The sequence below is a fragment of the Dromiciops gliroides genome, chromosome 3 (assembly GCF_019393635.1).
Source record: "Dromiciops gliroides isolate mDroGli1 chromosome 3, mDroGli1.pri, whole genome shotgun sequence".
In the NCBI taxonomy this organism is placed as follows: domain Eukaryota; kingdom Metazoa; phylum Chordata; class Mammalia; order Microbiotheria; family Microbiotheriidae; genus Dromiciops; species Dromiciops gliroides.
In genome coordinates this window covers 357,666,581-357,672,569 of record NC_057863.1, presented here as the reverse complement: position 1 = coordinate 357,672,569, position 5,989 = coordinate 357,666,581, and the positions used below count along the sequence as shown (strand labels likewise).

The 5,989-nt window shown below is 37.1% G+C and overlaps 1 long non-coding RNA gene across 1 annotated transcript; it reads left to right on the top strand.

Moving 5' to 3' along the window:
* Positions 1-4,168: 4,168 nt before the first annotated feature.
* On the top strand, positions 4,169-5,506 carry LOC122748887. The gene is made up of 3 exons (XR_006355652.1): positions 4,169-4,267; positions 4,714-4,797; positions 5,459-5,506. It is a non-coding gene; the product is annotated as an uncharacterized LOC122748887 (long non-coding RNA).
* The last annotated feature ends 483 nt before the right edge of the window (positions 5,507-5,989 follow it).

Below are 5,989 nucleotides of genomic sequence, written 5' to 3'. Positions count from 1 at the left end.
TCAGGGATCCCCTGGCAATCAATAACAATATAGGAAAGAAAGGAAACAAGAATTTATTAAGCAACTAATGTTGCTTAAGTGCTAAGCACTTTACAAATACTATCTCATTTGATCTCAATATCATCTCATTTGATCCTCACAACAACCCTAAGATGTGGGTGCTATTATATTATTATCATCCCCATTTTATGGAGGATGAAAGTAGGGAACAGAATGACTTGGTCAGGGTCATATAGCTAGTGAGGGAGGAAGGATTTGAACCGAGGTCTTCATGACTCCAAGTCCAGCACTCTATCCACTGTGCATCCTAGCTACTTTCATACAGACACAAGACAAGGAGACATATGCTTGCTAAGGGTGTTTGCCATTGTCATGAATGATATTCTGAAAAGTCCCAATGGAAAGAGGATTCCTCATAAATAATGGAATTCTCCAGCTGCTCCAATTTGAAGATACTGTTATATTAATTGTATTAAGTTCCCAAACATTAAAGGGTCTCTCTAAAAGGTATTGGCTTAATAATTTATGCAGGAATGATTAAATGGATGAAGATTTTCTATAACCCAAATTATGACATGCAGTCGTATGGGTATTTTATTTTTGTTTGTGGTTTTTTTTTTTTTTGGCAATGAGGGTTAAGTGACTTGCCCAGGGTCACACAGCCAGTAAGTGTCAGTGTGTGAGACTGAATTTGAACTCAAGTCCTCCTGAATCCAGGGCTGGTGCTTTATCCACTGTGCCACCTAGCTGCCCCCAGGATATTCTTTTTTTTTTTTTTTTTGGTGAGGCATTTGGGGTTGACTTGCCCAGGGTCACACAGCTAGTAAGTATTAAGTGTCTGAGGCTGGATTTGAACTCGGGTCCTCCTGACTCCAGGGCTGGTGCTCTATCCACTGCACCACCTAGCTGCCCCCTGAATATTCTATTGATACCTTTTAGGACATTTATCTTAGAGAAGAACCATAGATGGATGACGTACATGGGCACAGTGCTTTCAATCAGAACAAATTGCAATTCCTTAAACAACAATATTCTCCTGGGCCTGGTGTATGACTGTTAATCATGCAGATCATGCACTTAGATGAATCAAAACATCAAGGGACCCAAAGGACAGTAGAAAAATGTGTGGGAAGTATAAGTGGGCTGTAGCACGTTGCCAATGATAACTTGAATGCAAGAAATTTTATAAATTATATTATTGAGGACATCACATGTGGCTAGAAAATAAGACGGGTCACTCACATATAGTGAGAGCTCAGATTAATAGATAGAAAACTGGTTAATAGATAGAAATACGAGGCCTAGTGGTCTTGAGACCACCATGTCAGTCTTCTCTTAAGGGAGACTATAGTTCATAAAAATCTATGCAGGGAAACAATTACTATAAGATTAGGCTGTGAAAAAATACTGACTAATATTTTAAAGTCAATATAGTTTTGCATCCAAAAATAATATCTTGCCAATTACCAGTTTGTTTTCCCTCCTTCCCCCAACCCCCAATACCGATGTGCCCTGAACCTTGATATGCAAATTGTCAGCTCAAGGCAGCCGCCAAGATCAGGGTTTAAGTATCCCACTCTCAGAAGAGTACATTGGTGTATATCTTCCCTCCCTCAAATCATGCTGCTCCCGTGGGACCAAGCCTTCCCATCTGAATGGACCACTTGAATGAAACCATACCCCACTGCTCCCCAATACAGTGCCACTCTTATATGAGGTTCATTCTATGTTAATATGGATATGTCTGACTTGTCTATTGAGTCCCCTTCTCTCCTTCTTCCCTTCCCTCTCTTCTCTCATTCTTCTCTATTATTTGTCAATAAAACTTGAATGTTGAATGGGCCCCTATTGTTATGACATATCATTCACGGCAATTGAACTCATTAAGGGGTTGTTTTCTCTGACATCTCTGGATGGCCCATGGGCCTTTCTTTAGACATGAGCCTGGTCCCTAGACAGGGACTCTCCCTTTTGACAGTCACACCTCTGGTGGGGGCTTGGGCACTATGAGTTCAGTCCTAGAAAGCAAGGGTCAAGAGGGGGAACCTCTGGCCTCCTAAGAGGGACACTCTTATGGCAGAGGACTGTCACAAGACAATTGTCGTAGTCAGTAGATTGCTGGAATAATATGGACAGTGTAGGCAATTGAAATAGACAGAGGATCCTAAGTTGATTTAAGTTATTAGGGACAAATATTTGGGCATCTCCTAGAAAAATCTAGAGAAGAATTGGAATCACCTATGGGGTCCCATTTTGTTTGAAAAGCACCTATCTGTATGGGTTTTTTTGGCCTGTTTTTCAGTTTTTAAGTCTCAGTTTTCTAGGGTCTAGGAGAAGACTAGAGTGACAGTTAAAAATCACCTCAGAAGAAAAAATTCCAGAGTTGTCCTGTGTGTCTTAGGACAAGGGTATCCCCATGTGTCTTGGGGACAGAGGGTCCAGTGACTGGGATACTAAGGAATAGAGATCCCTATTTCATCTCAGTGACTTTGGTGACAAAACTCCCATGTCTGGAGTTGTGCCTATAGGCAGCCTCACTGAATGAGATGATGTGCCTACAGCCCCAGTCTAGTCAACTGTTGGGGGGGGGGGGAACTGAGAGAAGGCTGTTAATTCCTACTCCCATTTTTTCCAACAGTGCCAAGAAAGGGAAATGGGATCACTTCATCCTAGGATGCAGGGATACTTTGGCAATAGATAGATAATGAGAGTTTCATTTCTGATAAATTCATTTATCATAATAGTTTATAGGAGATCGACATGTTAAATAAGACAAAGAAGAGCAAAAAGACTACTAGAACTGAAAAATGCTTCATTTGTATAAAGTCTACTAGGTTGTTAGTATTATCTGTATTTTCTGTCATGGTAAATCAAAATGACTTTTTTCTGTGATGTGATAAGTCAAAGAAAAAGACTATATAAAGAGTAGAAACTTTTCTACAGAACTTTCAAAGCTTTCAAAAACAAAAACAAAAACCAAAAGGTCTCTGTCCTTGCATTTGTAACTCAGGGGAGTAAGAGAGGCAGTCAAGAGACACATAAATCTTTTTTTTTTTTCCAGTCTTCAGAAATGACATTATAAACTAATTAGAGAATAAATTTGTGGCTGAAATGTAATTTCTCTATTGTAGATTTCTAAATTGTGGTTTGGATGTTTTTGTAAAAGCTGAAATATCTTAGTAAGTTTTGGGGTACCACTCCATAGAATTTCTTTTTTTAAAAGGAGAAATAAGAATAAGAGTTTGCGAAAGTTACATGAAAAGAGTACTTAGACCTTATTTACCTAGAGAGTGACAGATTTATTGTTTTAGTGCAAGAAGAAAGGTGATTTCACTGACAAAAATATGGAACTGAAGTTAGTTTGAAAGTATCAGTGAAATGCAAAAGTTAAAAAAAAAATTGTTAAAGGTACATTTGGATGGGGGGCAGTTAGGTGGTGCAGTGGATAAAGCACTGGCCTTGGATTCAGGAGGACCTGAGTTCAAATCTGGTCTCAGACACTTGACACTTACTAGCTGTATGACCCTGGGCAAGTCACTTAACCCTCATTGCCCTAAAAAAAATTCATTTAGATAAAAATTACTCTATATTGGTCTTGAATGCAATCAGTGTAGAATGCCAAAAATGATAAACTGAATGAAGTAATTTTCTTTGTGAGATAATTTGGAGATGCATTCAGCTGAATTGATATCATTTGACTGACAATTTTTGTTGTATATTTTGAATCCATATGATTGTATATGCTATTATATTTCTAAGTTTTTCTCGTATTATAAATTTTGGGAAAATTGTATAAAAATGCTGTTAAGAGAATGATGCAATTCTATCATTAGAAAATTAAGTCCGCTTTTAATCTGGCTGCTATTAAATTAATTAAATTATTAGATGCTGTTGTCATAATATTAAAACTTATAAAGTATTTGAATATGTTTTGCTTTAAGCAGAAAAGAATGTTGAATAAATGTTTTGGTAAAGGCCTGGTAAACTTTTTATCATTAACTGTTATTGCCACAAGAGAAAATAATAATTATTGCATTTAGCCCTAAGCTGTGATTAGTAAGACTTGCTATTTGAAGTAAAATCTTTTGGGACTATTATTTCATATTTTTCTGAATTTTGATTTTAAGTTTGATTGGATTGTCATTTAAAAAATAATCTATCATTCAAGGGAAATGCCATCTGTTGCCCAAAGGGAATGTGGTTTGAGAATTGCCGGAGGTGGATGTCTGTCTGTGCCTGGAAAAATTGAAAGGATGGCCTTGTGGAGGTAATGGTAGGATCCTCTTGACCCAATTTCCCTGTTGTTTCACTTTTGAACATGAACTTTTCTCACCTGGTTAATTTTGAGCCTGGCTGTAATATCCTGTGAATAATATGGAACTTTGCCACATGATTGGCTATTCCACAATAAAGGCAATATAATATAATATAATATAATATAATATAATATAATATAATATAATATAATATAATATAATATAATATAATATAATATAATATAATATATGCTATTATATTATATAAATAATATTTTATATATAATATTGTGTATAATAATATTATATATAAAATAAAGCTAGCTATGATCCTTACCTGGAATCAGACAGAGCCAATAGAGTTTTCCCCTCCAGTACTTATATCAGATCAGTTTGTACCCCTGAAGGGATGATCTTGATTTTGTTGTAACCATATCTCTCCTTTTTCCTTTCATAGTAAATGTCTGTAATCAGAGCAAGTGAATTGCAGAAGTTTTTATCATTGCAATTCTAAGACATCTCTGAGTTCTTATCATAGAATGTAGGTATGAAAGATCTTACTATTTTTATTTTTATTTTTTTGTTTGCAGGGCAATGAGGGTTAAGTGACTTGCCCAGGGTCACACAGCTAGTGTCAAGTGTCTGAGGCTGGATTTGAACTCAGGTCCTCCTGAATCCAAGGCCAGTGCTTTATCCACTGTGCTACCTAGCTGCCTCCAATATTACTATTTTTATTTTATTTTATTTAAAAAAAATTTAAATTAATTAATTTTTTGGTGAGGCAATTGGGGTTAAGTGACTTGCCCAGGGTCACACAGCCAGTAAGTGTTAAGTGTCTGAGACCAGATTTGAACTCAGGTCCTCCTGACTCCAGGGCTGGTGCTCTATCCACTGAGCCACCTAGCTGCTCCCAGATCTTATTATTTTTAAAGAGAATTTGTTATCAACTTCCTATCCTATTCTAAGCAACTAAGCAAATGAGTTCTTAGGCTTACCATCCTATTTCTGATAGTTTTATTTTCATGTGTAACATTGGATTTGCCCAGTGCTACATCTTTTTTAGATGTAACAATTAGGGATTGATAGAAAGAGACATGGTATGTGAAGACAAAAATTCAATGAGCTCTCAGATAAACTATGAGTAGCCTACTTTAATAATCATCCTATAGGTCTGTTGTTTTTGTTTTTTTGTTTTTTTGCAGGGCAATGAGGTTTAAGTGACTTGCCCAGGGTCACACAGCTAGTAAGTGTCAAGTGTTTGAAGCCGGATTTGAACTCAGGTACTCCTGAATCCAAGGCTGGTGCTTTACCATTGCACCATCTAGCTGCCCCTGGGGTCTGTTGTTTATAAAGTTATCTCCATAAGGTCTGAACTGTTTTTTTTTTTTAACCACTTGAGTTAATTACTGAAAGCCCAATCTGATTAGATTTTTTTTCTGGTTTTACTAAATTATAGTAAATCTCACTAGGCTTTAGCCCGGAGGAGACAGGAGCTGACACAGCAGTAGCCATAAGAACAGGACTGGCCCTGACAACCTTCCCACCTTTAGCAGCAATAACAACAGCACTAGTGGTAAGAAGAAGAAAAGACCCTCTCATTCCTCCCCCATCCACTGTTGCCTCTGTAAGGTCTACTTACTGAAGTTTTGTTGATTAATAAATTATAGAGAAGAGTGGGAGAAGATGGAGAAGGGAAGAAGGGAGAACAGGGCTCAATATACAAGTCAGACATA